Source organism: Triturus cristatus, chromosome 2_1 (genome assembly GCF_964204655.1).
Source record: "Triturus cristatus chromosome 2_1, aTriCri1.1, whole genome shotgun sequence".
NCBI classification, from domain to species: domain Eukaryota; kingdom Metazoa; phylum Chordata; class Amphibia; order Caudata; family Salamandridae; genus Triturus; species Triturus cristatus.
Genome location: NC_140581.1, coordinates 901,731,743 through 901,742,891, shown reverse-complemented (window position 1 = coordinate 901,742,891; position 11,149 = coordinate 901,731,743). Strand labels below are relative to the sequence as shown.

General features: G+C 43.6%; 1 long non-coding RNA gene across 1 annotated transcript; it reads right to left on the bottom strand.

Annotated features, from left to right (window-relative positions):
• Positions 1–4,534: 4,534 nt before the first annotated feature.
• Positions 4,535–6,063, bottom strand: LOC146866068 (uncharacterized). The gene is made up of 2 exons (XR_014970377.1): positions 5,681–6,063; positions 4,535–4,969 (listed from the first exon to the last, which is right to left on the bottom strand). It is a non-coding gene; the product is annotated as an uncharacterized LOC146866068 (long non-coding RNA).
• Between the last annotated feature and the right edge of the window lie 5,086 nt (positions 6,064–11,149).

Sequence of the window (11,149 nt, the reverse complement as noted above, 5' to 3'; positions counted from 1 at the left end):
TATATGGGAACGGGGATCTGGGTGAGGCTACCGCCACTGGGGGAGGGCATGATGGTGCTCCGTTTTGTCTTTTTCTCTGCTAGATCCCGGAGTAGATATCCCAGGCCCCATGCTTGCATTGGCCCCGAGGGAAAACGAGTTTCCCTGGGGCAGGAATGCGCTTGGGTAAGGGGACACATGCATGCCCCCTCTAAGGGTAAAAATATAGAAATAATCTTTGCGCCAACCTCCAGGCCCTGACCACCACGGGAGCCCAGCATGCTCCTTCGCTCAGAAAGGTCAAAGGTCGCATATTTTAAAATGACCATAACTCAGACCCTATTGGGTGGATTCAGATGATCTTGGGCTCAATTTACTCCTGGTGGCGAACTCTAGCCACCCGGAACAGTTTTAGCAGACCTCCTAACCTCCAAAGTTACTTAATCTACAGGAAGATGGTTCTCCTGGATTTTACCTCTGGGTGCAAAAGTCTAGGACTTTCCCCCACCTGATCCTCTGGGAGTTTCTGGGGTCCAGCCTCACTGGCTCTTGGGGACACCACTGGTTCTGGGGTCAACTGGGGCAGAGGCATTAGTCATTTTTGGGCATCAGGAGGTTTCTCCTTCCGGTTGTCCATAGCTATTGCAGTCCCAGGGCCCAGCAGCGAAGAGCACAAAAACACCAACCAAGAGAGAGTCTCTACCTTGTGCAAGAGTTTTTAAAGGGGGTTAGAAGATTCTAAAAGCCAGGCACCCCTGACCAATCCTGGGGTGCTACATCACCTCTCCACCCCTGTCCCAACCCTTCTGCACAGCATACTCGAACAGTTATAGATAGTGTCATCCAGGATTCACTGGTCACATCTGCTCCTGGGTCATAGCTCTAACCCTCGCTGACATCACTGCCAGGGCTTTCCCACCAAAAGTTCAAAGACGAGCCCCCTCCTGTTTTGGCTCCAGTTGTCTGGGCTACCTACTTTGTTCAGTGGGCCTGGGCTGTCCCCAGCAGCTGGTGCAGTTTGACAGGTATTTAACAGCTGCAGTTTTTTTATCCCCACCCTTCCCTGCTCAGGAGCTGAGGGAAGCGGTGGCCTTTGTTTCTGCTGCTGGAGAGAAATGTAGTTAACCTGGTACAGCAGGGAGACAAAAGGCCTGGGCTCTGATCCTGAGTTGAGCCAAATAAATATGCCAATCCTGGATGATCCATAAGTTAACCTCTTACAACTCTCAGATATGATTTCTCTCGCACGTGTTTCATCCCATTTTCATATGATACTGAACTTTGTAGGCCCAAGAGGAGTAAAACTGAAGCTCTAAGGTGTTTTCCTCCTACGTGTATAATAAAGTGTCACTAAAGACAAAACAGTAAATCACACTAACTTTCCCTATGAGTGTACACTAACATTATAATCCTCACCCCAGGTCAATATCTAATCCTGCAGAGCCCCTCTGCGCCAGGCTACCTGTGTTCAGTTGCCAGGCTGCACATGACATTAGTCTCACACGCTGATCCCTCATAGGTGTACATACACTTGTGCACATGTTTATGTGTAAAAAGCCAAGTGCTTTTTACTCTTGCTGCGTCACAGCTGCCTTATCTTAAAAGGTGGACACTGGTGGTACACTCGCGCAGTTCATTTGCAATGTGATTACCATGGGCGAGACACATGTAGTGAGACACATCTGCAGTAAAAGTTTAAAACTGGGTGATAGAACTGAAAGGGTGTGGAAACAGCCTTTACAAAGAGGTAAATACATCGCATGCATTTGCCTCGCAATTTTTTAGCATGCATTTTTTTACTGTGGTTGTGCATTTACATCTCATACCAATACCACAAATTTAAGGTAATTTGGGGGTCTTGGAATGCGATGTAAATGCATAATCGCTGTAAAAACATGCGTGCTAAAAAATGCGAGGAAAATGCATGCGATGTATTTACCAGCGTTGTACCATCCTACAACCAATGGGTGGAACCTAATTGAAACACTACTTAACGGTAAAGGATGCTTTAAAAGCAAGATGCTGGAACTACACTTTGACCAGTCTGTCCAACTGGCTGCACCAGACCATTGACGACTAGCTTTTCATCTGAGACCGAATGTAGAAGCTAAAATGCTGAAATTAGAAAAAGTCAATTAAATTAAACAAGTTGAGGGGCCCATACCCTGGGTCTCATCCATCATTGTTGCCAATAAACCTCAACAACTCAAAGAAGGGCTCATTGTGTAGACATGCGTGTTCCTGAATGCAGCAATTAAATGAGAATATCACTCCATCACTAGATGACCAGGTAGCAGAGAAGAATGGGTGATGTTTTTTTCCAAAGTAGACCTGAATTCTTGATACCGCCAACTGCTTTTGGACCCACAATCCATAATTAAATTAATTTAATTGTATATATTTATTTTTAATGTGGAAAAATATAAAAATTCTATTTTAACATATTAAATTGAGGCAAAAATATTTTTCTGAAGTTCAAATTAAAAAATAAATTCCCACCTGAATTAAAAATTAATATTACATTAATTTAAAAATTCAAAAAGTTTGTTAAAATATTTTATAATTAAACAATGAATATATTTTGATTTTAGTTTTTTTAACATTCCAATGATATTTGTTTAGATTTTTAATTATTTTGTTTCACTTTGTTTATTGGCAGACAAATGTAGAAAATAATACAATTACAATGGTTCGATGTAACAGTTCCATTTCTCCACAGTATGGTGTTAATATAATATTAGGCAAAGAGATTAGAAGATACAATATTGTCTCATGAAACATTTCCAAGGAACTGAGTTCACATAAGCATCCTTACTGACAACATCATCGAGGGATTACTAGTTCTTTTCAGGGAGGTTGGGATAATGGTTGGGATAATGGTTCTCTTACGGCGGTTCAACAAACATACTATTACCAGATCTTTGGTAATATTAATTGTAACATAAACAATGGAACAATGATGGTAGTCTCCCTTCTGGTCTTAACCTCATTAGGGAGCCCATCTAAACTGTGAAGAGGCTGTGGGACAATCGGTATATATTCCTCAAGTGTGTAATAAGTACAATCATGTAGTCGAGGAGAGAGGAGGCTAAATAGGTATATCTGGAAAAGAAAGCAAGTATGAAATGGGATAGTCATGGAGGTGGAGGTCTATTAGGGATGAGAAGTTCCTGGGAGGTGGTATAATGTTGGGGCTAGGAGGATCGGGGGGACACCCATAACATTGGTGTTTAGGGACTGCGCTGTATATGAGTTGAGGGGGTGGGCATCCCTCTGTTAATGGGCACATATCTCCAGAGGGATCTTGCATTAATAGTTCCACATGAATATTCCCCCACCAGGCTCTGTGACTGGGAGCTGTTGGGGGCTATTGTTGCCTGGTCGGGTCTCACTTGGATGTGTGGTAGGGCACGTCCAAAAGGAGGGGAAGTGAAGGGGCAAGAAAGATATGGACCATTTTGATTGATTAGATGGTTAGAGGAATTCCAAATGTGACTGAAGTAGTGGGGTGAACACCTGGGCCCTAAATGGAGCCCCTTGACAGTATTACTGGCAGAAAGAATTCACAGACAGGCACATGCATCAAAAAGAGAGTTTGCGAGTCCTTATTTGCGAATTTTAAGGAATCGCAAATAAAGACTCGCAAAACACGATGCAACAAAAACATTGCGAGAATATTGCGAATCGCTAAAAATCGCTAAATAAATTGCGATTTCGGCATTTGCGAACTCGCTATTAGCGATTTCGCAATTAGCGAAATCGCTAATACCGAAGTCGCTTTTTGATGCATCCTGATGACATCACAACCAGGAAGTGAGCAGCACCAGCCTCATTTCCAGTGCACAGTGTCAGGAAGAGGAGGGAGCTGGCTCTGGGAGCAGAACAGGAGTGTGACAGAGACAGAAGAAAAACTTGTGATATCAAATGGAAGCCTCACAAACAGCAGAGGAGAGCCAAACAGGCAGGAAACGCAAAATTAAATTTGCAGAAAAAGAAATTGACACCCTCATTGAGGGAGTAGTCCACAGCCATGACAAGCTGTTTGGAAAGGCATCATTGAAAGTGGCAGAGCAGGAGAAAAGGAAAATCTGGCTCCGGATCCAAAACAGGGTCAATGCCATTGGGGTGACACACCGCACCATTGAAGAACTCAAAAAACGATGGTACGACTTGCGCAGTCGGGCTAAGGTGCGCATAGCTGACCGCCTGAAGGAGGCAAAGAAGACAGGAGGGGGAACACCAACAGACACTGGGAACACTCCCATGGAGGACTTGATTGAATCCACCATCCAGCCAGAAGCTGTTGTTGGTGTGACCCAGCTGGACACGTCCGGAGCAGCAAACACATCTGAAGGTAAGATGAATGTATGTTTTCTTAGTGTTACAAAATGTAAAGGTAGAACTCGACCACAGCACAGCCCAAGTGCAGACCCTGAACATCCAGTACACAATGCATTCAGTAGGTGAGGGGCATTATGGGAGATGTAGTCAGGTCAAGCAGTTAAAATGTCAAATCTCAGAGTAACAACCCAAAAAAGCTTAATAGAGTATAAAATCATTTACAAAGGCAGAAATTTATTACTGTGCAATTAATATCACAGACATGAAATAATACAGTGTTGCACTGTTTCACCTCACAGATGCACAACGTGTAGAAGATGTGGATAGCGATTCCCCAGACATGCAGGACACCAGCGCAGGTGAACAGATGGACACACCTGTGGTGCAAATAAATCCCTCACGTCCAACAAAGTCACGCAGGGCTACTGTTCCATCCCTAGTCACCATGGAGTGTGAAGATGATGAGGCTGATGCAACACCAGGTGGCAGCCATGGCCAGACAACTTCCATCACACAAACACAACCACAGGTCCCCAGAACTAATCACAGAGCCCGGCGTAGGAGAGGAAGAGCACTCAGGACACAGCAGGAGGAGCAACCAAGTGATGTCTGGGGTGGTCTTGAGGGACAGATGCTCCGTATGCAGCGCCTGCAGACAAAAAACACACGATTAGTACAATTGCAAGTTGGCAAGATGGCTAGCAACATAGCAGTACTGTCAGAAAGTGTGCAGCAACTGAGCAAGGTGATGCATGAGGGAAATGTATCCCAGAAGAGACAGCATCGTCAACTAATGCTGCAATTGAAAATGTTTGCTAAATCAAACAATAGATTGGCCACGACAACTGCACTGCTGGCACGTAGGTCTGTGACCATGCAAACTGAAATGTGCCATTGGAGCGGCGATGTGGCTAAAGCACTGGACCAGGTCACCAATGCAGTTGATTTGCTAAATGCTTCCACAATTGCGGCCAACAATTCCACGCCCGAAGAGGGTAGTGAGGGTGGCTCAAGCCTAAGTAGTGTGGCAGTTCCAGTCCGCACTGCAGGAAGACGCAACACACGCAGCAGTACCCCCGCCGCTTCCAACATAACGGATGACAATGCTGGGTCTGACAGGCGTCTGGGTGTTCGTGGGAAAAAGCGCTAGACTGGCATGTACAAGTGCATTCCACTATGGTGACGTAACCATTTATTTGGATTTGACTTTTCACAGAGTGACAAGTGAATTGACATTTGCAAACCACTTATGTCCATTGCACTGGTCAGATTACAAGTGTGCTTGAACACTCATGGCAATTTTATTTAATTAAAGAATACTCTGATAGCAATAGTCAGTTTCTGTGTCATCATTACTCACCTCAGAAATAATTTTGTGTGATGTCAAATCTTCTCCTACGCCCTTCTGCTGCGCCTGCCCCTTGTGCTGCATGGTGTTGTGGCACTTGCTGGTTCCCATCCTCCGAATCGCTGTCAGACACCTCGATGTCCATTCCTCCCCTTGTCGCTATGTTGTGCAGCATGGCACATGCCGCTACTATCTTGCAGCATTGTTCAGGGTTGTACTTCAGTGCTCCACCGGTCTTATGTAGACATCTGAATCGGCTCTTCAACAGCCCAAATGTGCGCTCTATGATGTTCCTTGTCGAAATATGTGCTGCATTGTACCTCTGTTGATTGGCAGTTGTGGGATTGAGGTAAGGCGTCATTAGGTAATTACGCAAGGCGTATGCGCTGTCACCTACATGTAATGGAGCAAAGAGTCAGTGGCAGCTTCACATTGACATACGTACAATGACAGTGATAAACTATAACACATATTTACCAAGCAGATGTCCCTCTCCAAATTCTCCCCTGACAAGACGGGTGTGTATGCCACTTTGCCTGAAGATATAAGAGTCATGTGCACTCCCTGGAAATTGCGCAACAATGTCAGTGATAATGTTTTTGGCATTGCAAACAACCTGAATATTGAGGGAATGGTAAGATTTCCTATTTCTATATATATATTCCTGTGTTGCAGGGGGACATATTGCAACGTGGGTGCAATCAATACAACCCAAAACATGTGGGAAACGAGCTATCTGGTAGAACTCCTGTTTGGTTTTTGCAAGGTCAAGCGCGGTGGTAGGGAACTTGATATGAGACCCGATCACGGCCATCATGGCATCAAGGAATGCTTTCAATATTCTTGAAAGTGCGCTTTGTGACACACCTCCCGCAACAGCAATGACCCCCTGAAAACTGCCTGACGCCAGAAGGTGTAGGCAACATAGGACCTGCACATGCGTTGGGATGGCATTGGTCCTACGTGTCTGTCGTTGCATTATGGGGTCCAATTCATTGATTAGGTCATGGATCATTGCTGCATTGAGCCTATACTTGTCGTATATCTCATCCTCTTGCTGGCCTAGCAAAGTTATGCGGACTCTGAAGATGCGCTCATTCATTCGCCTCCGTCTCTGTGCGGCAGCCTGCAGCCTCATCCTCCTCGCCATCAGGTAAATCCCTGCCATTGTGAACAGTGCTGGCTCATTCTGGGTGTGTTTAAATGGGTTTCAGTTGGTTTTCACCTGTCTGTGATTTGCACTCATGATTACCACCTGGTTGTGATCCTTCTTATTTAGCGATCGCTAATTTGCGATTTTCATGGAAATCGCTATTTGCGATTTGTCATGCATACATTTTGCGATTCGTTGTTTGCGATTCGGTAATTGGGACACGCTAATACCGATTCGCTATTTGATTCGCAGAATGTTTTGCGATTCCTTATATTTGCGAAAAAATGGATTTTCGCAAATATACAGTTGATGCATTTCAACACTGACTTTTGCGATCGCAATCGGCCTATTTTTGCGATTCGCACCCTTTGCGATCGCAAAAAGGTTTGATGCATGTGCCTGTTAGAGTGCTGATACAAGTAGGTCTATAAACCTATGGACATACAAACATTTAGACATTTTGGCTTTTCAAAACCGATGTGGTTGGTGCTGGGATTTTGATGAAAGGTGACAGATATGTGTAAAGGTTTCTGTGCTATATTGCCATTTATAAATAAGTCCTTCAAAGAGACGGTTTCATACATTTCCACAGCTAGTCATCATGGGTAAGTTTCCCGGGCGACTGCTAATGTCTCAGTATTCAGAATTTTCGCAGCCGTCATAGCAGTGGCCAGTAGGTGTCTCATGTGTCAGGTTAGTGTTCGGAGATTAGCTCTGTCATGCAGTAGGATTTTATTTGTGAGAAAATGGTAGTGCCACTGGGGTAGGCGGTATTCTTCTTGCAGTGTGTCAAAGGGTCTAACTTCACCATGCAAGAGCAGGTGATCGTGTGTGAGGATTCCTGCCTTTTTCCATGTCCCCCATGGTACGGGTCATCCCCCAGAGGTATAGTGGTGTTGCTCCAGATATGTTTGCGGGTATACATATGGGCATCAATATTAAAACTTTTATGTGAGTGCCTTCAAGTCTGTACAATGGATTGTACGGTGGAGTTCGGGGTCTGCAATGCTGAGGTATCGTGTGAAGGCCCAGGCCACTATGGATAGCCTCCCATTCAATGTGGAAACAAAGCGGTAGCTCATTTTGCCTCAGTCAGTGATGATGGCACCCCTCACTGCTGCCTACATTGCTACTCATCCCCTTTGTTGATGATGTCTGTTTACGATGTAAAAGAATTTTTGACATTATGCACTGGATAAGCCCTTTAAAACAAATGCACATTTGGGATTTGTGCTAAGGATTTGTGGCCAGATGTACAACCATTTTTAGCAGTCGCAAACAGAGATTCTGGCCGTTTGCAACTGCTAAAATGGCTTTTGTAATGTACTAGCGCTATTTTGTGAGTCAGTAACCTATTAGTCACTATTAAGAAGGGACATGGCAAGGGCGTCTCTTCCTCCTAGCAATTCACAGGGGGATGTACAATTTGTTTTGCAACCGGACTACGGTTGCAAAACAATTGCAGTGTACCACCTACTTCAAGTAGGTAGTAAGCCAGTCGCAAAAGGGAAGGGAAGGGGTTTACAAGGGACCCCTTTCCATCTGTAAATGGTAGCAAAAACGATTTTTAAGAGCAGGCAGTGGTCCCACAAACCACTGCCTACCCTTAAAAAATGAAACATTTCATTTTTCTTTTTTAAACACATCCCCTTTTCCGTTAAGAAAAATGGGCTGCATTAAAAAAAAAAGTTGCTTTACTTAAAAGCAAACACAGACATGGTGTTCTGCTGTCCATTGCAGACCACTGTCCCTTGTGTTATTGCCGATTCCCAATGGATTGCATATTGCGGCCTGCCTCATGAATATTGATGGGGCAGGTCAATTGTGACCCCCAATGGGAATCGCTAATATGTCTGAGACACTTTAGTTCATTTCATTTTGCAAGTCTCGCAATTACAGACTCACGAAAGAAAAGGTCCGTACATCTGACCCATTGTGCTGTTACAGTTAAACATGTCTTACACAGTTTAATCAAGTTCTTTAGTTAAGCTATAAGGGCCTAATTCTTAAACTGCACTTTGTAGTATGTTTTGTAGTGCTACAAAATGTACTACAAATTGCAATTCACAAACTAAGTGCAGAGTTTTACTACTCTGCACTACCTATACTTATATGTGCAGATTTATCTGCTTCAATTGTGGAGGAACCACATATGTAAGCATATGTTTTAAAAATAAGTGTGGGAGGGACTGGAAGAAGAGGGTGGGGAAATGGGCAGACTTACTACTAAATGGTATTGGATTAGGGAGGAGTAAGAGGGGTTTAGGGAGTGTGAAGGACGGGTTTAGGGAGGGGCATCACTCACCCACACAATAGTAAGGCAATTATATTACTCAAGGGTTAGAGACATATAACTAACATTTATGTAGTAAGTTTACACTCAGAGTTTGGGAATAAGTAGTAAGCTTACTGCAAAGTGTAAACTTACTCAAAAGTGTAACTTACCTTTGTGAATCGGGCCCAGAGTATACAACTGGCTGCAATTATGTTTTTGAATCAATTGTCCTCTAATTCCACTCAACTTTTTGGGTTAAACTACATCTTTTCTTTCTGACCAATTGCCACCCAAATGCATACCTCTGTCCAGTGATTAGATTATGTCCTGTACACCAGGAATCTAGCTTCAAGCACTATAGGGCTCATTTACACAAGAAAATGTCGGAGAAAGGAGTTGCACCAAATTTAGCAGCGCTGCGCTCTGACATTATCAAAGCTCAGGGATGCGCCGTATTCACAAGCATACTGCGCACATCTGTGTTTACCCTAGAGCTGGTGCAAAAAAAGCTGCCACCGCAAGCACCCTGCTGCCATGTAGAAAGGGTGCCTTTGCTGCATTGACAATTGTTTATGTGCAGGCAGGGGCACCTTCCTGAACATAAACAATCTACAATGGCGATTTGCACCTTCTATGTGTGTTGCAGAATTAATAATTTGTCCTTGTTACGCCATTCTAACACCAGGTATTCCATGGCTTTCATTTTTGGCGCTGCTTCAGCTTTGTAAATCTGGGGCAGTGTCAAAAAGCAATGGGTGATGCGGTGGAATGCCCACGGCAAAACCCACTGCACGCCCCTTTGCCACTGAGGACTGCGGCGGAAAGAGGCATTTTTACAAGGTGGCGTCAAGCCATGCAAAGTGGCTTAGCGCCACCTTGTAAATATGGAAAATGGTGCTGTGCCACCAGAGCATCAAAAACGTGATGCTCCAGTGGCGATAAGGGCTTTTAAATATGCCCCTACATGTTTTCTTTATAAAGCAAATTCCCAGTGGAAGAAGTTCATTCAGGGTATTCTGAAGGCCGGTAATTTTTAAGTTGTTTATTTTAATATTCTTCATAAATTTTGTAGAGGAATCTGAGCATTTTAGTTCCATGAATCAGTGTAAGCTTTGCACAAGTAAAAATGATGATTCTAATATTTCAATATATTTAAAATATGTTTTCCATTAAAAAATAAAGCGTACTAGGCTTTGATGTAATCCCGCTCATAAATCTCCTTATTTTGCAGCGGGCCGGGCTGGAAGGCTTCAAGCCTGGATGATGTGTAATACATGATGATTCTGCCCAACACAAAATGTAAGTGTTTGCCCTACCCCAAAGTGAGTCACAGCACTTTCATTTCATGATAGCAAACGCTGAAGTTTAAAGCAGAGTTTCCTTTAGTAAACTTAAGAGTTAGACTAAATAATATTGGTTCTGAAAGCATGGACCCAGTAATATAGTCTAACTTATGAAAGTGAATGTCATTGAAAGGTCACATTGTCTTTATTTTGAATTTGGGAAAGATTCAATATATCATTTAGTAAATAATAAAAACATGTTGGCCCTAGGGTCCTAGGACCCTAACACTCCATATGACACTATTGTCTTTAATTTTAACATTCCTGTTGTACCCAAGAATAAAGGGAAACTGGGGTCCAACAGTGAATTTTTAATCTTTATCCCCTGGCCTATGATATGATCTAAGTGCTCCCTGGAATATTGGTCGAGCCCACCGCGACTTGTAGGGGTCGCGGTGTCCCGATGATGAAGCATGACACCACTAGGGGGTGTGAGGGAAAATAAATAAAAACAAAGGTTTTTCCCACTTTATTTCCATCAATAATAGCTTCACAACTGGAATCCTCCAATATTTGTCTCTAGTATCATGATAAAAATAAACAGTGGAGTACTATAAATTGTAATTGACATTCTCAAAGTACCATGCAATTTAGTCTGTCCCATATTTTTCCCACTCTGCGTTGGGCATGCAGCAGTGTCTCACCTTACGCATACCCATCAGGCTCCGCTCCCTGTAATCTAGTCAGGGTGTTTTCTGCCTTGGTCAGGT